The sequence below is a fragment of the Nannospalax galili genome, unplaced genomic scaffold, assembly GCF_000622305.1.
Source record: "Nannospalax galili isolate Female #2095 unplaced genomic scaffold, S.galili_v1.0 scaffold1119, whole genome shotgun sequence".
Lineage (NCBI taxonomy): Eukaryota > Metazoa > Chordata > Mammalia > Rodentia > Spalacidae > Nannospalax > Nannospalax galili.
In genome coordinates, this window is record NW_008343597.1 from 2,448,910 (window position 1) to 2,473,358 (window position 24,449).

Here is a 24,449-nt window from a genome sequence, read left to right on the forward strand (position 1 = left end):
TAACTCTAAATATACATATATAAAGAAGTCTTGCTTCATAATCTTGCCAAGATTGTGGAGCATATGAGAGTTTATCTTTTAATGTATTTATTGAATTAGATCGATAATTTTAAATTACACTGAAAGTATTTTTCTTGATGAGAATTTTTGCTAAAAGTAACTTATTCCTAGATCTCCACATGGGGATAAATTCAGCTTCTCATGTCCATTTCACAGAAGCAGAAGGCTACGTCATTTTTTCTTCTTGTAATTCATATTAAATGAATTCCTGGATGACATACATACATATCCTTTTCCTCATTTCTGCTTGTCCTTTCATTAAATAGGTAGTTGAACACACATTTCTTTAAAGACACTATGTTCTTCTATGTCTGCTGGGTGTACCAGCCTTCTAAAATCCAACAGACCAGAATCCCCTAGAGTTCTATAGACAGAGGCTTCATTACAGGAATCTGTTTTTTTTTTTGTGTGTGTGTGTGTGCTTATGAAAGGAGTTGGGGACATGAAGGTTCAAGGGCAGTGGTGAGTCAAAGAAGAAATTCTAAACCAGACTAGAATTCTAAACCAACACTAGAAACCAGGCATTTTCAGCTGCTGAAGTGTGATTCAAAGGTAAGTCCACGGAACTTACCTTTGGACCTTTCGACCTTGGAGTCGAAAACAGCTGCCTTTGTGCAGGCCACTGTCATTCCCACCTCTAGCAAGTCCTCCGTGGCCATCTCTGACCTGGAGGTATGCAAAGAAGGAAGTCTATTCCCAGTTGGATATAGTGCAACACTCTATTGTCTACACCTGGTATATGCTGCAGTGCCTCTTAGACTGTACATTTGCACCTAGACCATATATATTTCCTGGCTCAAAGGGGTTGGGACATTTACTAGACATACTTATCCATAATTAAAAAAAATAAAACCTGAGAAAAATGCAGTTGATGCTTTTTAAAACCAAAAAATATTTTTCTTTCTCTTTGGCTTTTTAGCACTTTTACCATTGAACAATTGCTTTTCTGTTGATGTGATAAAACACTGGGCGAAAGTAATTTGGGAGATGTTTGAATGAGAAGTGTCCCCCATTGGCTCTGGCATTTGAACACTCGGTCCCCAGTTGCTGGTGCTGTTTGGGGAGGTTACAGGTCTGTGCAGCCTTGCTGATGGAAGCACGTCACTGGGGTGGGCTTAGAGCCCCACTCCATTTCCAGTTTGCTCGCTCTGCTTTCTGTTTGCTGTTGAAGGTATGATCTCTCAGCTTCCTGCTCCAGCCACCTGCTGCCACACCTCCTCTGCCATTATGGGCTCTCTTGTGAATCTATAAGCCCAAATATAATTTTCCACAATTTGGTTTTGGTCATAATGTTTTATCACAGCAACAGAAAAGTAGCTAATACAGAGAAGGAACGGGCTTAATTCACCTTACAGCTCTTATGCCACAGTCTATCACTGAGGGAAGCCAGGAAGGAGCTCAGGGCAGGAACCATGGAGGAAAGCTGCTTACTGGCTCACTCCTTGGCTCATGCTCAGCTAACTTTCTTTTTTTAAAAAGTTATTATTTTTGTTTTATGTGTATGAGTGTATTGCCTGCATGTATATAAGTGCATCCATGTCATGCAATGCCTGTGGAGGTCAGAAGAGGGTGTCAGATCCCCTGGACCTGGAGTTACTGATGGTTCTTAGCCACCATGTGGGTGCTGGGAACTGAATTCTGGTTCTTTGCAAGAGCAGCCAGTGCTCTTGATCACTGAACCATCTCTCTAGCCCCTCAGCTAGCTTTCTTATACAGTCCAGGCCCATTTGCTCAGGGATGATGTCATCCACAATGGAATGGAGGATGGGCCCTCCCACATCAATTATCAATCTATTCAATGCCTCAATGCCCCACAGTCATGCCCACAAGCCAAGCCAAACAAAGAAATCCCTCAATTGAGACCCCTTCAGATGGCCCCAGGCTGTGTTGAGTCAATAGCTGAAGCTAACTAAGACAGCCATGACAGGAAGATGCTTGTCTTTTTTCAGTTTGGGTTTACGTTGGTTCTTGTGTATTTGTTTTCCATGTAGGCTGTTTGGAGTTTGCTAAGGTTCTTGAGTTAGTAAAGTCTTTCACTTCACTAAGCAGGAAACTGTTAGTTTTTATTTCTTCAAGTATTGTTTCAGTCACCTTTTCTTTGTTCTACCTGTGGAAGAAATTGTACATCTATTAGGTCATTTGAGTTAACTTTAAATCACTTTTATGCTTTTCTTTACTTGACAAGTCAAATATTGACCTATCTTCAGGTTTAATAAAGCCAAGTTTGTTTGTCCTGCAGTCAGATCAATGGCTTCTTAAATTTAGTACCACAAAAGCAATCCTAGAGTGACCACACGATTTATTTTTAAGGTTTATGTTATTTTTCTATTTGTATAGGTATATATGTCTGTGAGTGTATGCTCACATATGTGCAGGTGCCCACAGAGGCTGGAAGAGGGTTTTGGATTCCCTGAAGCTGAAGGTACAAGCAGTTGTGAGCTGCCTGATATGGGAGCTGGTACCAAACTAGTCCCTTGAAACAGCAGCAAGCACTCATGGCCACTGAGCCATCTTTTCAGGGCTTGATTTTTTAAAACATCTGTCAAGTGTTGAACAGGCTATTGATAAAATTTTATGCTGAATATTTTGAGATATTTTTATTAACTTATTTTCATTCATACAGATCGTATTTATTCTGAAATCCTTGTGCGTTGACTCCGGATTTGAATAATTTGTTAGTCTGTAGCTGTTAATTACTTTATCTTTTGCTTACTGGCCCTTTACTTCAGTTATACCTTTGGTTGATTTTCTTATGTGCTACACAATCAAGGTAATAACATGTGGAGCCTCTGGAATTTTTTCTTTACAAATGTTAGCTTTGAGGGAAAAAAAAGCAGGGGAAATATTTACTTTGTTAAAATCTCATGAGATAACACTATGTTGAAACATTTCAATCTCTGCGAAGGTAAGTTGATTTACTTATTTTGTCCTTATTATCCCTGACACCTAGTGTGGTCACCACCAATGGCAGCCGCTCCTCTGTTCTTGCGGGTGCTGCTCCTTCGTTCTCACGGGTGACGAGGCTGCTCCTCAGCTCACCCTGGACTGAGGCAGCTCTTCTGCTTGCCCTGTGCTGCCTCCTGTCATAGCCGCTTCTGCCCTGTCCCAGACCCCAGGGCTGTTGAGGCAACTGTGTCCGCGGAGCCAGATTCAGACACAGGAGACCAGGTTCAGTGACATAGGTCTGCTTTATTACAGGAAGGCACAAGCTTATATAGGGGTAGTGATCCAATCACAGCACAGCAAGTAGGATACCTTATTAGCATAACAGGTTTAGTGTCGTATCACAGTACAGCAAGTAGGATACCTTATTAGCATAACAGACAGCATCCTATTAGCATAACAGACTTAACATCCTATCACAGAATAGCGGGTAGGATGCCTCATTAGCATAATGGGTTTCAGATTACAGAGCCTGGATTCCTGGAAACCACATAACCCTGACTGTTGCACACCTAAATGTTGCAATTTAGAATTCCAAGGGTGGTGATTAGGGAGTGGTGAGCTCTAGGCATCAGTCTCATGATCTGCCAATGGGAGCAAGTGTCACAAGGCCTTCCTTGTGTCTCCAGTGGTCGGGCCATTGCCTCAGGCCTGCTGTATGGCTATCAGTAAGACTTTCACCCTAGCCTCAAGCCTGTCTCCCACAACCTAGCATGTGCTCCTTATTCTGGTGAGTTTATTAAAAATACAAGACTCATGCCATGATATATCCAGTCTGGCTAGGCCAGTGCTCTAAAACATCTCTGTGTGATAATGTCTCTGAAATCTCTGGAGTCTTTAGACTCCCAGAACCTCCTTTCTGCCAGACTTCATGAAATCCCTGAGTACTGTGGCTTATATACGGACTCAGAAAACACCTTACATTGATTTGGGGGCCCTGTTGTATGAAGCTCACCTATCTCCAATAGCCATTTGTCCAACTTCCAGTTTTATTTTCAATGCTAATTCTGTTCTATTTCTTCCACTTAAAGCCTCAAGTCTTTGTGCTGAGATTTAGGAAATACCTCCAAAAAAGATACCTGCTGAGTAAAGGCGGGGCCATGGTGCAGGCTTTCCTTCTGCTGAGGTGGTAAACTTTCCACTGTCTACTCTCCCTGAAATAATACTTTCCTATAATTTTTACAGTTTTATAATTTGAAGCTAAAATGCAATTCCACTGTCAACTATACTCCATGTCTTCATTTCTTTTTCTTCTGTTGTAATACAATACTCTGACAAAACCAGCTTAAGGAGGGGAGAGTTTATTCTGGCTCTCGGGTCAAGGACACAGTATACTGAGGTGTCAGGAACTTGAAGCAGCTGGTCGTATGGGATCCACAATCAGGAAGAGAGAGCACTGATTGCATGCTGCTGCCTAGCTCCCTCTCTCCATTTTATACAGGCCAGAATTCCAGGCAAGGAATAACATCCATTGTAGGTGGGCCTTCCCACCTCAATACAATCAAGATGATCCCCACAGACATGCCAAGAGGCCCCTCTCTCAGATGATTCTAGATTCTGTTAGGTTGACAACACTAGCTATCCAACCTCACCTCATGCCAACATGACATCCAGACATATCATTTTTAAGCCATAACCTTCCACTTCCTGTCCTTGTAGGCTTACAACTGTGTTGTAATGGAAAATGCATTCAGTTGAACTTTAAAAGTCCCTGTAGTTAAATTCAACACTTTAAAAGTCTCTTAACTATAAAGTGCATATAAAAGAATGTACAATGGTTCAGAGTAATATTCTTATTCAAAAACAGAAAAATCAAGGCATAGCATGGAACGATCTGACCAAAGCAAGACAAAGTACAGCAAGGGAAATGATTCATTCTGTAGCTCCCTGTCTGGGAATATGGAGCTTTGGTGAGGCCGGCTGGGCTCTAGTGAGCATGGCTAGTCCCACGCCTCTAGCTCTGCCCCCTGCAGCACACAGCATCTCTCTCTCTCTCTCTCTGGCCAGCTCCATTCTATGTCCCAGATGTCCTTGGTGGACACCCCACGCTCCTGGCATCTCTAATATTCTGGGATCCCCATTCAAACGTAGGCTTCACTTTCACAGCATCATGCAATGACCTCTCAAGGCCTCATTGTCTTTAGGATTCCTGACCTTGGTTGTGCTCTGAAACCACTGAGCTTGGCTGTAAGACCCCATTAGTCTTGTATCTTTCATGTCTCCCAAATTAGTACGTGAACAAGAGTTCTGCTGCCAGTTTAGGCTAGAGCCTGATTCCCTCAGGCCGCAGTTATGTGAACTTCTGTATACTGACCCTTGGGAAATGCTTTCCTAGGCAGTTGCTTTTGAGAAAGCAGGGACCTCCACCCTTCCCCCACCAGTGGTATTCTCAGCTCAGTCTTTTTATGTCTTTACATCTTAGAGCCTTTGATATGTGGAGTCTTTCCATTAAGACACCTTTTCTATTGTACCAGTGAGGAGTATCAAGTTTTTCTTTTTCAAAATTTATTTTAAAAATATTTTATTTATTATTTTTATTGTATGTGTGTGAGTGTATTACCTGCAAGTATGTAAGTTCACCCGTGTCATGCAGTGCCATGGAGGTCAGAAGAAGGTGTCAGATCCCCTGGAATGGGAGTTACCGATGATTGCTAACTATCGTGTGGGTGCTGGGATTCAAACTCAGGTCCTCTGCAAGAGTAGCCAGTGCTCTTGACTGCTGAGCCATCTCTCCAGCCCAGAGATACCAGGTTTCTCTTTAATGGCATTAATATTTTTAACAGTTATAGATGGCTTGTTGTCTGTTTTCTCTTTGTGTGAAACTTTAAGTTTGTCCACATATCTTTCCTCCAGAAAACAAACTGTCCATTATCTTTAAACTCAACTTTACCAAGTATTCAGGATATGAGCAGGATGAGGCCAACTTATTGGCCAATATAAGATTAGTCCCAGGCCTAGTTCCTAATAGAGTGCTTGTTCTACTCTGAAGCCTTATAAGCTGGCCCTCTGTTGTTGGCATTTCTTTCAGAATTTTTGTCTTCCAGGCTTGTACTAGAACAGCCGATTGAGCTCTGCTTCCAGAATGCTAGGGCCTTTTTAGACCAAAGTACCAAAATCATCTAAATTCTAGCCTTGAAACAAATCCAAATTCCTAAGAACTACATGATCAGCTTTATCATCGCAACAATCCCATTCCTGATAACAATTTATTTGTTTAGGGATTTTAGATGGAGGGAGGCCTGTACCTGCTCCTCAGCAGCCAAGCTGGAGGATTTGGTTTTTAAATAGTTCACACCATGGACTTTTGCTCTTCATCCTACTATGGGAGTCTTTAGTAACTGTAGGTTTTGTCAAGTTGGACAGCCACCTATGGACATCACTAAGCCCACTAGAGAAAGTCATTCTTTTTATTTTGTTTCTCTAAAACCACTTCTGATGCCACAATCTGTGTTAGTTAGGGTCCTCTGGGGGAGCAGAACTGATATAATAATTATCCATTAGAAGGGGAGTTATTAGAATGGCTTTCATGATATGGTCCGTCTTCACACGGAGGAGGCTGAGAACCCAGCAGCTGCTCAGTCCTTGAGGATGGAAGTCTCAGGGGTCCCAATCTGGTACTGAAGGTCTGAAGGATTCCTAGAAAGGTACTTGTCTTCATTCCACATTAGAAAAGTGAAGAATCTGGGATCTGACATCAGCAAAAGAATGTAACAGCAGCTGCAGCAACAATAGTGGTGGCAAAGTAAATGATCTTGTCAGTGAGATGCAAGGCAATGGGGCAAAAGCAATGCTTTTCCCTCTGATCTTCATTTACATGGGCTACTACTGGACCAGAGGCCCCTCTCCCAGGTAATTCTAAATTCCATCAAATTGACAATTAACACTAACAATCACACTGCTGGAACTAGAGAGCCCTTGCGTCTCTTAAGATAATATTTGTTCAGTATTTGTTGTGTTTGAAAGGCAATTGTCAGCTTATTCAACAATCAAAGGCACCATTATTTATCACACCCTGGGCAGCATGTCTAGTCCTTTCTGTACTTACAAGGGAAATGTGGTCCCTAGAGAGCTATATTTACTTACCATTAACTAGCTGCACAGTTCTTTTTATTGTCCTTCAATGCAGTTATTTCTATCTGTGACCTTTGAGTTGTACAGATGTACTAAGTGATTTTTGGTCCTCAGCTCCTTCATCTTTCCAAACACCATAAAATACAGAGCTCACTTCAAGAATCTTGTATGAGTCTTTGCATAGAATAAAGGCCACCACCCTCTCTTGTCCTTCAGCCTGATACTCCTTGTTAAACTCCCTCATTTCTAGCTGAAGCAGTGTGCACTCCAACATGGTTAGAAACTTTCTTTGAAAGACATTTTCTTATTTGCAATACCCTTTGTTCTTTTGTTTCACAGGAAATCTGGTAACAAAAACGTGTTCTTAATTAGATGTATATTTCTTTTTTCTTTCTTTCTTTCTTTTTGGTCTTTTTGAGACAGGGTTTCCCTGTAGCTCCAGCTGATCTGGAGCCCACTATGTAGACCAGGCTGGCCTTGAACTTACAGAGATCTGCCTGCCTTTGGCATATTTCATAAAAGAAGGAAATATTTAAACAACTATTCTTTTATAGCACCTATTAGATAGTTGATAAATATTTGTCAAGTGATTTAATAATTGAAAATCATGAATAATGATGGAAGGAAAATATCACCCTCACATTATGGACAAGGATTCTAAGATAAGGCAAAGGCAGATGACATAGCTTACTCATGAATGGAAATTAGGCCTTTCCAATATCCCTTCCAAAACAATACAATAGGGAAATAATACAAGCAGATACCATTGAATATGACCAAAATGAACAGTTGAGTAGACTTGAAGTCAGAACAAGAAAGGAAATGAGAACTGGCAGACCATAGTTTTATCTTTTCAACACTTTAAGACTCTGCTTCACCTTCGTCTGTGCTCTAACCCCTGATAAAAAGAAGAAAAATAGACATAAAAGAAGGTGTTGCAAACATTAATGTAACCTGTTTCCAAGTACAGGAAATTTCTCTCTCATTTCCTCCCCTCAGGGTACAAGGTACAGAACAAGAGATTTTTTTCTCCCTTCATTTCTTCATTCTTTGATGTGTGGATATAATGTGAGGTAATGCAGGATCTTATCACAGGATTTAAGGGATCCTCTTGTTGGAATTGCTGATTTACTTACTCCCTGCCTGGAGATTAGGATGTTAAGGATAGTTGTTTATGATCGAGAAAGATACTAATGGAATATTCATCAGCATTTTTGAAAGTGAAATCAATTTTGATTTATCAAGTGTTTTCTGCTCAAAACCAGTTAGATGTGTGGAAACACAGATTTTCTGCTTCCATTGCCTTCTGACAAGCCTCCCCACCATGATGGACCTAGCTTTCTGGAACTGTAAGCTCAATAAACCCTTCTATAAGTTGTCTTGGCCATGGTGTTTTTATCACAGCAACAGAAAAGTAACTGATACACTGGGTTTTAAGACTGCAGTCATATACCTAGCTCTGGGACCTGAAAGATACTGTATCTCTACAGACTTACTTAGACAACACCCATTCTTCAGGCTGATAGTGATCCTTTATATTCCTTCCTCCTTTTCTTCTCTGTTTAAATGCATTACGAAAAAGTTTCATGGAGCTTTCCCTAGGGATCTGTCTGGACTAAAGTAATCCATTAAAGAGTGAAGAATAGAGGCACCATTTGCTAGTGTAGACCTTTAATCCCAGCACTCGGGAGTCAGAGACAGGTAGATCTCTATGAGTCTAAGACCAGCCTGATTTGCATAGTGAATTACAGGCCAGCAAGAGATATGTAGCAAGACCTTGTCTCCAAAAAAAAAAAAAAAAAGAAGACTAGAGAATATAAGTAACTTTGGTGTTCTCTTGTTCTTAGTTGTTAGAAGGATCAATGGCTCTGTTATGCATCAGATATGAGTTGATCTATCTATATATCTTACCTAGAGACACTATCTCCACAGAGACTGTCAGATGAATCAAATATATTCCTGAACTGTAGTGTCAAGTTCATTGATAAATACTGCCTCCCTGAGTTAGGAGGTCTAAGACAGTAGAGTGAGATTCTCATCACATAGGAACTCTGTTGACACCCCAGGGTGGAGTTAGGTCTTTGGCTACTTTAAGAACAGGCTGCAGGTGCCTGGAGAACACTGTGCCTCTCCAGCACAGATGTAAGAGGCTGAGTCACCAGGCTGGGAGTCTGTGATGTTTAGTTGGCTATAACCTTCCTTGGTATCGATTGTGACTTTTAATCTTCCTTTTTGTCTTTCTCCTGAAGCTATATAAAACAAGGTTGTAAGATGACCTCCAGGGTTTTGTTGGAACCAGTGCATACTGACCACGGAGGAAGGATACTTGCACAGCAGGGAGGCATGCGTCCCCTCTTGGAGGACCAGGGTCTCAGGACTCTGCTCCACCTTCGTCTGTGCTCTAACCCCTGATAAAAAGAAGAAAAATAGACTTAAAAGAAGGCGTTGCAAACATTAATGTAACCTGTTTCCGAGTACAGGAAATTTCTCTTGTACCCTCCTCCCTCAGGGTACAAGGTACAGAACAAGAGATTTTTTTCTCCCTTCATTTCTTCATTCTCTCCATTCCGTGCTCAGTTCAGTTAATAATATTCCCCCAGGTTCCATTAGGTATGTGGTTAACTCACAGCAAATCTGTATCAACAGGAATTCCAGCAAAACTCCTCTTTGTGTCTTCATCATTGCTAAGGATGCACACTGATGTCAAGTAACTTCAAATACTGGTACGAAGCATATGTTGAATTTGGAGCTAGTTTTGTTCCTATAGCAGATCAATTTCCTGAGACAGATGCAGCAGCTGCCACGACTAGGCTTTGTGGTCCAGCTTTGTACTGGCAAGCTCCACCCACCTGACTTCCACACTGTGTGTGTGTGTGTGTGTGTGTGTGTGTGTGTGTGTGAGAGAGAGAGAGAGAGAGAGAGAGAGAGAGAGAGGCAAAGACAGAGACACAGAGACAGATTACTTGAGGATAACAATAAGGGGGCTCTGGGGCTATCATTTCATGGATTAGCAAATTTTTATAGTTCAGTTCCGGATGTGTATCAAATTCTCTATAAAGAATAATGACTCAGTAACCTAGAGGGAAAATAAAGAATCAATATATATCTGTTAGGAGCCATAAGGAAAAACACTGGCCAAATCAAAATCTGTGCCATGATCAGACTGGGAAACTTCTGAGCTGTGAACGGTTGTGTAAAAATTGCATCTAATTCCTGTCTTTGTACTCTTCATGCCTTACTGAATTTATGGAGTTAAATGACAAAATAGCAGTCCAGGACATTTGACCTATAGCTACATACTGACTCTCCAAGTTTGTTTCTATTCTATCAGTTCAATATTTAGCATATAGATGTCAGTTTTCAGCCAGGGCCATTGTGGCCCCCAAGGGGGCTTTTGGCAGTGTCTGAAGACACGGTGTTTCCCATTTCTGAGGGTTGATTGAGGGTCGCTGCCGGCATCTGAGGAGCGCAAGCTGAGAATACTGCTTGGGTACAGGAAAGGAAAAGATGCCCTGCAGTGCCCAGGACAGCCTCACCCTTAAATGAGTCTGTCATTTGGACCCCAAATAGTAAAAGAGTCTGTTGCTTCTCAGTTCAAGCAATCCTGTCATTTCCTCTTGTCTTTAGTTCTTCACCCTCTATCCCAGCTGCACTTTAAATCTTCTTTAGTTATGTTTTTCTTTTTCCTTATTTTTCTTGTCCTTGACTTTCTGATCTTACATGTGATAGAGTCATGATTTTTGAAGAACAATCTTTTTTTCTAGACAAAGACAGAAATCTCATATTTTGGATTCATGGATGGGGCATGGCGGTACATGCTTTTAATCTCAGATTTCAGGAGGCAGAGGCAGAGGCAGATGGATCTCTGTGAGATCCAGGTCAGCCTGGTCTATACGATGAGTTCCAGGTCAACTGAGGCTACAAGAGACCCTGTCTCAAAACCCAAACAAACAAATAAACAAAAAGAAATATGAAATTATGAGACTAAAATTAAATCAGTGTGAAACAAATTGTTTTGCTTAATCTCAAGCTTCATATTGAATCTTGGAGATAAGAAGAATTCCTGGTAAGACTATATGGTCCCCATCCCCAGTTTACATCATCAGCCCTCTCCCACTTCAGAAATTCTTATTCTTCACGTAGTTGTTACTCCTCCTCAAAGCGAAGGGTGTTTTTCTCAGGTTACAGTGAGGACAAAAGCCCGGAGCTAGCAGCACATCCTGGGCAGCAATGCGACTGTCTGCCTGGACTTAGACATTTTTTTCTCTGAGAATTTCATACATGTGTACAACATATTTTGATCATATTCACCTTCCTTTCTTCTCTCCTTCTCCTCCTTGCCACACTCCACTCCAACTTTATGTCCTGTTCCTATTTTTATTTCTTTTTGAGTCTATTTATATTTGTTTATTGAGTCTAATTAGTGCTGCCCATATGCATGTGGATTAGGGGGCCATTCACTGGAGCCTGGGCAACCTCTCAGGGACCACACTGTGGAAGAAAACTAAGTCCTGTTTCCCAGCAGCCATCAATTGCTAACAGCTCCTTGGCTAGACATGAGGCCTCGTGTACTCCAACCCCATCTCTGATGGAAGGCTGACTTCAGCTGTTGTGAGTTTATGGGTGCAGGGGCCCTGTCATATGCAGAGAAGAAGCGATTGTGGAGTGTTCAGCTCTAAATGGGACCTGTATATCGCACTCCCTCTTCCCAAGGTTCAGGGAACATACAGAAGAGGGGCTGGAGAGATGGTAAGAGTCAGAGAGGACTGCTGCAAAATTGGACTGGACAGGGCTGTTGCACCCCCTGGACTGCAGATCAGCAGTGTATGTGTCAGGAAGGCACAGAGTCATTCTGGAGGATGAAGAGTGTCTCTTTGTTCTTGGAAATTACTGCTGTAGATGAGGATTCTTTAAGTTTTGGCCTCTGGAGAATGGTGACTTGGAAGCTAGCTGATGGACTTCTGTCACTATGAGTAAGTTCTTTGCAAGAAGGAGCTGCATCATGTACATATATTCCCTGAGTTGAATACATACTGGGACACCGCTGAAAATTTGAGTGTAGCTGATGGAGGTTGGTAATCCTCCATGAACCACACTTACCTTGTATAGCTCTTGTAAGTAAAAAGGAATTCCCCAAATCACACAGTCAGTAAATGACAAATACTCTCATTTTTTCAGTGTTTGTGTTGCTTTTCAAGGAGAGAGACTCGTAAACACAATAATGATGAAAGGGCGTCAGACAGTCTTGCTGTGGAAATGCAGGCAAACCTTCCACAATCAAGAACATCTTTCCACAAAAGGTAGAAGAGAAAGAAAACAGTTTTATTATTTACTAATCTTGAAACCAGAAAGTGTGCACATTTGCTAAAGACATTGCAAGACAGAAAGACATCTTACCCTTCCTTACAGCCAAGCAGCTGTGCCAAGCATATGATTTCGGAAGATAAACAGCCGAGTTCTCACATAAGAAGGCTCGGCATCACATTTCTCACCATCTCAGCTTACTTTGTAATCGAGGCAGCTAGCTACACTTTCCAAAGGAAAAATGACTCCAAGGTTAACTACTTCCCCTCCCAAGAGAGCCGAGAGATGGGACAGTGTGTCCATTGATGATGGCATTTTACAGTTAGGAATCTCAGGTCCTTGAGAAAGAGAGTTCTAACTTAATAAAACTGTCATGAGGCTTATTTAGCTTTTAAAAAGATTTATGTACATCTCAAAGGGGCAGAGAAAGAATTCACAATAAGTCCCCCAAAGTAAGTGCTGGGTGAAAAGGGAAGCAGAGAGTGCCACTTCTCATTCTGCTACTAGGGAGAATTAAAATTGTTTTTTTATTTTTAAAAAACGTCTGTTGTTATTTATGTGGATGTGTGTTTGTGTATGTATGCCATGTGTGTGTGGGTACATGCAGAGGCCAGAAGAGGATGCCAGATCACTTGGAACTGGAGCTGTAAGTGACTATGAGTTGCTTGATGTGGGTACCGGGAATTGAACTTGGGCCCTATGGAAGAGAGGCACTTGCTTTTAACCCACTGAACCATCTTCTTATTTTTATATTTATTATTTTTATTTTATGTCCATGAGTGTATTCCCTGCATGTATTGTGAGTGCACCTATGTCGTGCAATGCCATGGAGGTCAGAAGAGGGCTTCGGATACCCCTGGAACTGGAGTTAAGGACGGTTCGTAGCCGCCATGTGGGTGCTGGGAATCGAACCCAGGTCCTCTGCAAGAGCCGCCAGTGCTCTTAACCACTGAGCCATCTCTCCAGCCCCCCTTTTCTTATTTTTTTATCTAAGTTTTTTTCTTAAACTTTTAGAATGATGGTGTGTCATGTGATAAAATTCTCAAGGGTTGCTTTTGAAGTGGGCACTGTAGTACTGTCAAGTTAAAAAATACATGGAAAAGTACGTTTTCTCTGAAGATGAATATCCTGAGGGGCTACCCAATCCCAATTCCAAGTGGTCAGTCATAAACATATGCACACTTCAGCACCATTAAGTGGACTTAGTTATATGTGCGTGTGTGTGTGTGTGTGTGTGTGTGTGCGTGTGTGTGCAAAACGATAATAATCAAGGAAGGGGACATGAAGTTGAGAGGAGAGGGAGAATGTAAGGGGAGGAATTGGAGAGGTTAAAGGGGGTGGTGTGACGTAAATACAGTGCTCATGTATGAAATTCTCAATAAACAAAAATTTAAAAATAAATATGCTGCTTTATTTTGATCATAAAACATGGAATAAACCTTTGGAAATAAATCTTTGGATAAATGTAAAAAAAACCCATGAAGATGTAGTTATCAATTATTTGCATGGAAATTTATATTGGCTTGATTACAAGACTTGGAATGGAAAGCTGGATTCTATAATGTTCCATGAATGTAAGAGATTGATATGGGCTTGATTTTAGAAGTAAGGCTTCACTAATGAAAGTTTTTTTTCATTATAAAAATATGAATGATTTAAAAATATATATAAAATCTGTGGAAAAGAAGGTCTCTTTCTTGTAAAGCACAATTTTTCATACTTCTTTTCCTGTACTTATACATGCACAGAAAAAACTGCCAAGACATTTTCAGTCAATCTTACTGAATTACAGCAGTGTAAAAGTGAGCAAGGTGTGCAGAGGAATGCCACATAGCAACAGTTGAATTAGGAATCTTTTTTTAGTACTTGGCAGTCAGAGAGGAAGATAATGCCCAAAAGAACTCTGGACCCTGAGGAGAAGCAGGGCAGGGGTTTTAAAGCTTAAAACCACAATTACATTATAATAACCGTAGTTACATCAGGTCACCATAGTTACACTAGACCAGGGACAGATCAGTTAACAAAGCAGTTTTCATTTAACAAAATGTTTCGATAAGGAAAAGACAAGTGTCTCAGAACTGCAGAAACAGTGGACTCCATGGAGATGCAGGCATAGTTTGGAGAGAGGACGTGCTACCTGGCTACTTGTAAGTTTCCCAGTATTATAGAAACAATGTATGCCCTGAAACTGCCTTGCATGAGGTGCTCTGCCTGGTTGGCTGCAATGGGAACGGCTGGGCAAAAACGCAGGGTAAAGCAACAGTCAGTCAGAGCAAAATGGAGTAAGTTTGCCATTTCAGTTAGGATTGTGTTTACCTATAGTTGCAAAATGTTTTTAAAAATGTTTTATGCAAAAAAAAATTCCATTGGAGTGACATTTGATTCACATGAGGATTATTAGGCATGGGACTGGGAGGTGCTTATGTTCCCACTTTCCTTATACTAAAGTTACACTTCCATGTTCTAGAAAGGAAAGGGGATAGGAGGACAGGATCGTACCACAGGACTGCCAGCAGATTTATGATCACATGTCGCTGGCCAGAGTTGCTTTATATGACCATCTGGAGCTACAAGAATGTGTAAAACGAAGCGTTGGGTTTTTGAACCATGAAACCTTCTGTCTGACAGTTTCTGTTTGTCTTCCATATCCACTTCCTTAGCTTTCCCATCATCTACTCTGGGGAGCTTTTTTCCCATATTGTTACTGATTCTAATAGCAAACCATATCTCCCTCTAGAACCTTGTCTTACAGCAGAGGGGTAATGTTTGTGAGAAATATTTTCTAGAAAGTCAGCGGAAATGGGTCTTGGGGGTGTGTATGTTTCTTTGTTCATGCCTATGACTGTGTAAGGAGCAGCTGGAGGCACGTGGCAGCAGTGTGATGGGGAGCTGCAGCAGCGGGGTTTGGGTGCAGGTTGGAGAAGCCCTAAGAGCACTGTGCTCCTGCGCAGAGGTAGATGCCTGCATCCCCAGGCTGGGCTGTGAGGATGCGCAGGGAGCTGTCCTTTCTTGCTTCCCCAAACTGAGCGGTTATCCTCTCCTGTTCCTTTACTTCTCCACTTTTGACAAGTGTCATCAAGAGGACAGGGCCTTCTCCAGGCTCCTGTCTGTACCAGTAAAATTTTGGGAAAGTACTTGAGGAGTTGCAGTACATGGTGAGATCTTGCCCCTCGTGGATGCTCAGAAATCGAGGACTCTGCTCCAGCTGGGCACTCAACCCTGATTAAAAACAAAATAGGACAATGTTAAGAAAAATAAACCTGACCCAGAAAGTCATGTGTACATGTTCTTATTTGTGTGTAAACCAAAAAAGAAAAAGTGGACCTAAAGATAGCGATTGCTAGGGACTGGGAAGTATGCCTGGGGGGCTGTGGGAGGACAGAAAGATGGTCAATGGATATGACCAATACAGGCTGTACGGACACACAGCTAGTCCAACACAATGTAAAGTTCACGTGTTTTAACAGAAAGAAAAGGCCCAGAAGACACTGAGGACAGGATTTAGGGATTCCTTCCGAAGTTGAAGAGATCATTTTCCTCCCTCGCTCTGTCCCTCTGTCCCTCTGATCTTTTCTACTTGGACATGCAATAACTTGCCCCCAGAGATTTCTTCTCTCCTTAATAGTTTCTGCTAACTTAATTGGGAATCCCTTGTACATACATGTCACTTGAATCCCAAAGAGCAACACAGAGACTTTCAGGAGCATCTTTTCTTCTGGTCACAGAGGGCAAAGTACCAACTCCGGTGCTTCTGAAAGAGGCTTGTCTGGGACAGAACATGTGCCCATAGCTATTTTAATCTGGGACCAGACGTAGAAGTTTCTGAGATAACAGGTGACTAACTTACCCTCCACCCTCTTTTCCTCCAACCTCAAACTCTGCTTTGGCGCTGGGAAAGATTTTGTCTTTTGAAATGCTACCCTCCAGTGGAGACATAGAAAAATGATTTGTCTTCAATGCTCTTTCTCCAATCTTACTTGATATACTTAAGTATGAAGATTTATGTAGAATCTAGCCAACTTTAAACATAACAATTATGTCCTTTTAGGGAACATTTTAATTATTTGTGACCTTTTGTGTTCCTAGCTGTCTGTTGCACGAGGAAGTTTCAGTAATGAGAATTGAGATATTCATTGGTGTCCTCTTTACCCCTTTTTGTTTTGTGAGCCCTTGGTGTAGAGGTTGCATTGCAGATGTGTCACTTAGCATAGAGATTAAGAGTCTGCAGAATGCTGGTCCTTGGACAGGACTTCTATATTAAACTTCACCCGCCCAGGGCTCAGGGACCATTGAGGAAGAGGATGCAGGAAGGTTGTAAGAGCCAGGGAGGAGGTACATGACCATGTGGAAATAGAGTCCTACAAGCTCCTGGGACCTACAAGCTTATATGGACCTACAGCAGTGGTGTCAGCATGCACAAGACTCATGCAAACTCAAACAGACAAAATCCCAGCTTAGAACTAGGGAAATGGACAGCAGACCCCAATCTTAGCAGAAGAAATATTGGCAGCTGATTACTGCTAGGTGAGGAAGAGCTTCTCTCCTAAAGCAGAAGATTCTAGATAGGCTGACTAGACCTCAGTAGGTGAACTTGTACTGAGGGATGTAGAGTAACTTGATACAATAGGCCTTAAAGACAAATGACAGAATGTACGAATTTCAGTGTGGGAGCTATTTGGGAGACTGGTGGGTAAAGGGGTATAAAGATGATTAAGATTGAGATGTTCTGTATGAAATATACAAAAATTCAATAAAAATGAAAAAGAAATATTTTAAAGTCAGAATTGTAATACCTATACCCTGCCTCAGCAAGGCTCAGGACAAATGTGGAAGAGGAGGCTGAAAGATTGTGAGTCAGAGGTCAGGGAGGACTGGAGTGAAACAGCATCTTCTGGACATCACAGGACCACTGCACTCATGAACTGGCAGCAACTGTGGTTGCCTGCACAAGACCTGTATAAGATCAAGACAGTCAACATTCTAGCACATAGGAGGCAGGAACCCACAGCTCCTATCTATGTGAGGATCTATGGACAGGTGATGGTTTCTGGGGGAGGGAGAGTCAGTTTTCTTTAAAGATGTGGGCCCTGGTATGTCAACCAGACTCAGTGGATGGCCTCACAGCCAGAAGTGTATGGACAGCACAATAGGTTATTAAAATTAAAAAAAAGGCATGCCGCAGAGAGAAGGAGGTAGGTCTGGGAGGAGTTAGGAGGATCAGTGGGAGGATATGATAAAAATGCATTGCATGAAATTCTCAAAGAATTAATAAAAATATTTTAAAAGAAGCACGTTTTTGAGTAATGCCTGTATAACCACAAATGTAGGGACATGTGCGCATGCTGAGTATTTTCCAGCTCATACGGCATGGGTAAATAATTTGTCATATACCTGTTTTGTCAAATCAAGGATGAGTATTCAGGTTGTGTATCATTTAATTTAGAGTATTTTCTGATACTCTACTGCATTGCTCTGCCATTAAGTCCCTGGTTCACAAGGAGCAAAGCCCTAAACACACGGATTGCAACTGCACTCATTGGATTAACCCAGAAGCACCTCGAGGGGAGGTTTATCTTTGTTTTTCACTCGTGTGACTCCAAAAAGTACTAGGGGAAACCTTGAATTTGCAATTAATAAATGTTAAATAAATGTGTGTAAGTATGTATGTATGTATGTATATTAATACAGCAAGTCAAGGGTATAGATATTGTGATATGGGTGTGGAACTGCAGTGTTTTTAAGGTCACATTGTGGTTACTCCTGAGAAGGAAACAGCCAGACTCTTAAGATTCTTTTTAAGGCCAAGAGTGGACCAGAACTCTGAGAAGCTGTTCCTTCAGATGTCTCACAGAACTGTACTCTAGAGACACTAGAGACAGGTTTCACTCATTCTTTTGTTGAAACAGTATCTCTAGCACAAATTGGGGTAGTAGAAGCTAAGATCAGCTTTATCTTATCAGAGCATCTTGCCCTTTGATCGCTAGGCCTAAAATATCACACAGATACACACACACACACACACACACACACACACACACACACACCATTGCAGAGAGACTTCTCATTTTTTTCCTCACTGTTTTCAATGAGGAAAACACTGCTTCCAGCACTTTGACGGTAACCATGCACACCCACATTTATTCACCATCTTAGGTGGAGGGCTAAATTGGGTCCTGAGGGATTAAGGTCAGGTTTCCAGGTTGTAAGGGGAGCACATGGCTCCGTGAACTTGGTCATATTATAACTTTTTGGTTGTAAGGTTAGGTAAAAGTCATTAGCCCAGATTCTATATTCTATATTGTAAAAGTCATTCCTACATAGAATGAGCTCAGATATCATAAACTATAAATGAAGTCATCATTATGTTGCTACTAGTTTCAATCATCAATAAATGTGATCGATGTGGCGACTACTTACTAATATTATGAATGGGGAAACACTGGTGCATATTCATTCACTTTTTATATTTTAGCCTTGAATATAATGTCTAACAGATTTCTCAAGTAGGGTTAAAACAGTGGGGAGATATTGATGAGAACATTGAAAGGGCTGCTTGAGGATCACATGCTATTGGATAATTTGAGACATCTAATAACTCATGTCCTTTAGAGAAAAGAGTTGATTTCTCTCCAGTGGACTAACTGATTTAGCCTCAAGGAGGCGAGGATAACTTTCTTCAACACTGGAATGACTTCATAGCCTTTATACAGGCTGGGAATCTGGAATGACCCTCTTCAGTGTCTGAACCTCATACCGCATTCACCCAGAAGGAAAGCGATCTGCCACAACTTAGGAAGGGGATGGAATCCAGAACAGCATGGCTGGAGTCCTGCCTTCTTTCTGGTTTATGACTGAAGTAAAAATCACAGGTGTAAGAGAAGGAAGAATAACAATGTGTCGGTTCGAGGGATGCGATGATCTACAGGCACCTCTGAGTGTCCTGCATTTCAGTGTTTCTAGCACAAACCAGCTCCCATTAATCAGGACCCCCGTTAAAATTCATGAGGGATTCGGTGCATGTGCTCTGACTTACCTGCAGAGTTAGCAGTGAGAGCTGAGTTTAATGAACTGGGTATGAACGGCCTCTGCCCTTGAGGAGCCTGGACTAGCTAGGATATAAGAACCAAAAAAGATTATACTTTGGTAAATACGCACTAATGTAAATTTGCCCACAAAATGCTGAGGGAAGAGAAAGGCAAATAGCTGTCATTTTGATTTGTAAACGCGATTCCATAATTTGGTAATGTACTTTAGATTTTGAAAAAAGCTTTTTAAAAAGTCATGGCATCTATGGAGGCTTCGTTAATGAGTTGCATTTTTCAAGGTTTATAAAGGAATGGCATGTTAAAGAAAATGCTGGAGTGAGTTCATTTATTGAAATCGTGTCGTAACAATGGAGACGAGGATGAAAAGTCACAGGGATTAGCAGTGTAGATGGCCAGCTGTGGGCAATAAGCAGCTACTCCAGGACCTGGAATGGCCAAGTACTCTGGTTAGAGTAAGTCCAGGAGTGGTGGTAGATTGAGAAGTTTGGCTTAAGGTGTAGGTGACGGCACTTAAGAAATTCTTCCAAGTAATCAGAGGCGTGGTGCAATGCCGCAGAGATCAGAAGAGGGCTTCGGATTTCCCGGGAACTGGAGTCAAGGACGGTGCGTAGCCGCCATGTGGGTGCTAGGAATTGAACCCGGGTCCTCTGCAAGAGCAGTCAGTGCTCTTAACCGCTGAGCCATCTCTCCAGCCCCAAGAAACATTTTTAGAAAAGCAGCAACTTCTCATGCCAGTCAGCTCTGACTGCAGACATGCTCAGTGTAAACAATCTCAAAAATCTCCGTGGCTCACAAGGAAGTTTGATTTGTTGTTCATGCTATATTAATTTTGAGTCAGTGCGAAAGTCCTGCCATTCTGGGCCTCTGTTCCTGGATTGTGGGTCTGCTGTACATTATGGGCTAAAATATGAATAAATATTAACTGGTAAATTCAGGACCAAACCATTTAATTATATTTGTTTTCTGCTTTTATGTGGATACTTCATACAGCATTCCTCAAAGCTAGTCATGTGGCCAAATGCAAAGTGCTCTGACTGTGTGTGGTTGTAAACAAATAATATCACAGGCCATTCATCTACATGAGATTGAGCTTAAAGTGGCACTCTGAGGTTATGGAAGAGAAGGCACATTAAGATGACCCTAAAATCTATACAAAGAGCCTTGGTGGAAAACACAGAAGAAATCAGGGATAATAGCTTCTCTTCTCGGGGCTGGTGAGATAAAATCAGTGGTTAAGAGATTGGCTACTTTTGCAGAGGACCCCAGTTTGTAAGAATGGCTTTTATAATAATCTGGACTAATGATTTTTAACTAACTCCAGCAAAACCATGTGCTCCTGCACCTTGTCACCTGGGCACCTGATCTCATTTCCTTGGCAACCTCAATTTGGCACTCTACTCAAAGGATAAAGATTGAATGAGTGTGTCTATGCTTGAAGATTAACATATCAAAGAGCTGTCAGGTAGCCCACCTATCTCCATGTACACAATGAGGATTGGGAAGAATGATTAACCTTAGGTGAATGAGATAGTCTAGAGCTAGAGATGAAAAGGTTAGATGGTCTGTTTAGATCAGGGTGGAGCCAAGCTTGTGCTTTCCCATCGAAAGCTGAAGAAACCATTTTGAATAAAGTCATGGGTGGGGAGGGACTCAAGAGCATAGTTCCAGAGACAGAGTTCCAGTAAGATGGTTCTATCAGTACAGTTCCAGGAGACAGATGGGTTCAAGAAACATCCAGGGACAACTGTCCTCTGGCTCCCTTCCCACTCTTGAAAATTAAATTTTAAGAGTCAATATTTTTTGTTTGGGTAATTGTAATGTTAGTGTATGAATGGCATGGATTCAGTTCCCAGGATCCACATGGCAGCTAACAACCCTCTGTAACTCCAGTTCCAGGGGATCTAGCCCCCGCTTCTGGTTTCCAAATAGGCATTGCAAACATGGTGCACTTACATATGTGCAGGCAAAACACATAAAATAAAAAAACACAAAATAAAAATAAAAATTAAATAATTTTTAAATTTTATGTGTATGAGTGTTTTATCTGCATGTATGTAAGTACACCCATGTCATGTAAAGCCTGAAGAGGCCAGAAGAGTGTGTCAATCCCCTGGAACTGGAGCAGTTGTTAGCTGTCATGGGTGCTGGGGATCAAACATAGTCTTCTGGAGGAGCAGCCAGTGCTCTTAACTGCCCTAAATTAATAATTTATCATGTCTCCTTATTGTTCCTTCTTTTGAATTGAAGGGTATGTCTTCAATGAACTAGTTCAACGTGGTGGCACACACCTTTAATCCTAGCACCTGGGAAGCAGAAGCAGGCAGATCTCTGGGAGTTCAAGGCCAGCCTGGTCTACATAGTGAGTTCCAGGACAGCTGGGGCTACAGGAAGACCCTGTCTCAAAAGACCAAAAAAAAAAAGGTTGTCCCCTTATCAGAGTAGATGGCTCAATCCTGGTGGTGAAGGAACAGTATTTCCTCAGCGTCCAGGTTCATATTCAAATATCTGGTCCAGAAAGCTTTAATCATAAGGTAAATGTGACCTTTTCCAACTTGATCAGCCCCCATTGCAGGGTGCAAGCATCCCCTTATCACTAATCTTTGATTCTCTTGGGTTCTGTTTGTGTGCAAAATATTTTATGTGACTTTTCCTAGGAAAATGTGAATAAATGTTTACTCACTCTAGACAAGTTATCAATGACAGATCAGAAAAGTGATTCTATCAAAGTTCAGCTTGGTGAATCAATGAGTTTATTGGTGTTGTTTCCAAGAGTGTGGGTGAGGACAAAAGCATAGACATCTGGTGTGTGGGCTTACCAGCTGCAGCTCTGGAAAGCCCACACACCAGCATAAGTAGCAATTCACAGAAGCTGCAACCTTGGAGCTCCATCATGACTTTCAGGCAGACTGGTGTCTTCTCTCCCAATTAGTTCTTACTGCTTATACAACCTGGGAAGGGAGGGGACTTGTGAATCTTTTAATTTTCTGGGACTTCCAGACACTAGTGAGTTGTTTACTTCCTGAGTCTTATCCAGCCTCCCTTCCAGAATGGAAATGTTTCAGTTTGGAGGATAATGCTACACAGCACATATGTTCCCTTTCACATGCAAAATCTAGAAGCAAAAGATATGAAAACAGAAGGAAAGGAACCCAGCAGAGGAGGAGAAAGGAAAAGACAGGGCACAGGGAGTCAGTATGATCAAAGTACATTATGTATCCATCAAAGTGTCACGAGACCTATTACTTTGCACAACTAATATTAGCTAATTGAAATGTTAAAGGATATGCACATACTTTCTTTTAATTTGGGTAACCACTTCAGAGGATGGTGTGATAAGAATAGGAGGTAGGAATTGGCTAGGCAGTTAGGGTAAAAAACCCCTAAGAAAAGTAGCCAGTTTCTTGACTAAAAGTCAAAATGTCCTCGGGCTTCTTAGCAACATACTCTGTCCCAAAGGCTGAAAATATCAAAACTATTTGGGAGCTTTTATCTAATTCCTAAAAGATTTTAGGGTTACCTCTTCAGAGGGAGGAAGGAGGAATGTGCAAAAAGCCCCATTTTAAAAAAAAAAAGAAGAAAGAGTACATGAAATTATCAGAAAAAAAATGATGCTGAGATATGGGAGGAGTTGGAGGGGAGGGAGTGGGCTTGGATTTGATCAAAACACCTTATATGCATGTCTGAACTTCTCGATAAATTTTTAAAAAATGAAGGACTTCATGCCTGCAAACTCAAGTCAAAAACTCTTGACTACAGGGGTCTTTGGGACTAGGCGTGAACTTACTACTGTTGTTTAGCTAAATTGTCATGGTGCCAAGCCACCTTACTAAACATTAACATTTGCGTTTGCACCCATAGACAAACAGTGCTCTCAGCCTTAATCAGACACGCTTCTCTTTGCAATGAATGGCTGCAAATGCAGAGATGCTGGGCTGTTCAACATGCTGAGAATGAGGGAGAGTTGAGTGCTCAGCTCTACACAAGACATTTATACCACTCTGAAGCTCAGGGATCCCCGTGGCCCGGTGCAGGAGGAATGTGAAAGCCAGCAGATAGGGAGCAGAGCTGTGAGATGCTGTCTTCTGGCCGTGGCACAGCCAGGGAAGTCATGTGGGCACAGCAGCTGTGGCTGCCTACAGTGGGCCTACACCAAGACTGGGCCTGCCTGTCAACAACCACTATTGGGGAGGAGCTCACAGGGCCCTCCCCACTTCCTGCTGTTTTAAGAGAAATCCTGGAGAGATTCAGAGGTGGAAGAAAGAATTGCATGCTGTAAGCGCCTCAGCGTCTTCATTATGGCTGTGTCACCAACAAAATAATGTTTTCTATGGAAAAATCATCCTTTTGTTCAATACTCTGTGAATCTAATAAAAATCTATGTTGTAAACTGAGTGTGGTGACGCAGGCCTTTAGTCCCAGCACTTGAGAGGCAGAGACAGGCAGATCTCTGTGAATTCAAGGCCAGCCTGGTCTACATAGTGAGTTCCAGGCCAGCTGGGCTACAGGGAAACCTTGTCTCAACAAGACCAAAAACAACTTATATGTGTGAGTATATTTATATACAGGGTGTCATGAAATTAGAAAAGAGGTCATGAGAGCGGAGGAAGAGACCTTAAATGGGGGAGAAGGGAGTTTAATGGAATGTGCATGGTAAGTGACAGAGGGAGCACTATCTGAGGGAAGTGAAGGATCCAGCTAGAGGTGGCAGCAGGGGAGAGAGCTGTGGTACAGGGGAGAGAGCTGTGGGGAAGGAGAACACGTGAGAACAAAAAGTGTAATGACAGATAGGCGTGACAGTCAAAAGCCCAAGGAATTAATTAAAGCAGAAGAATAGAGTCAATTGTGATGAATCTGATGTATTACAGCTAGGCATTCGTCTATATTAGGGTGGCACTTTTATATTGTTGCAAATCTCTTTTGATTGGATTAATAGATTACATGGGAATGTAAAACATGGCAGACATGGGGAGAACTTGGTGCTGCTGTTAACTTCGATGATTAAGATAATAATAGCAAATATTCCTG

The 24,449-nt window shown here is 41.8% G+C and overlaps 1 long non-coding RNA gene and 1 gene segment (V, D, J or C); both read right to left on the reverse strand.

Annotated features, from left to right (window-relative positions):
• Nucleotides 1–24,449, reverse strand: part of LOC103739486 — a 478,332-nt gene that overhangs the window by 397,157 nt on the left and 56,726 nt on the right.
• Nucleotides 15,323–16,233, reverse strand: LOC115071492. Its single transcript, XR_003850580.1, has 2 exons — nucleotides 16,040–16,233; nucleotides 15,323–15,597 (listed from the first exon to the last, which is right to left on the reverse strand). It is a non-coding gene; the product is annotated as an uncharacterized LOC115071492 (long non-coding RNA).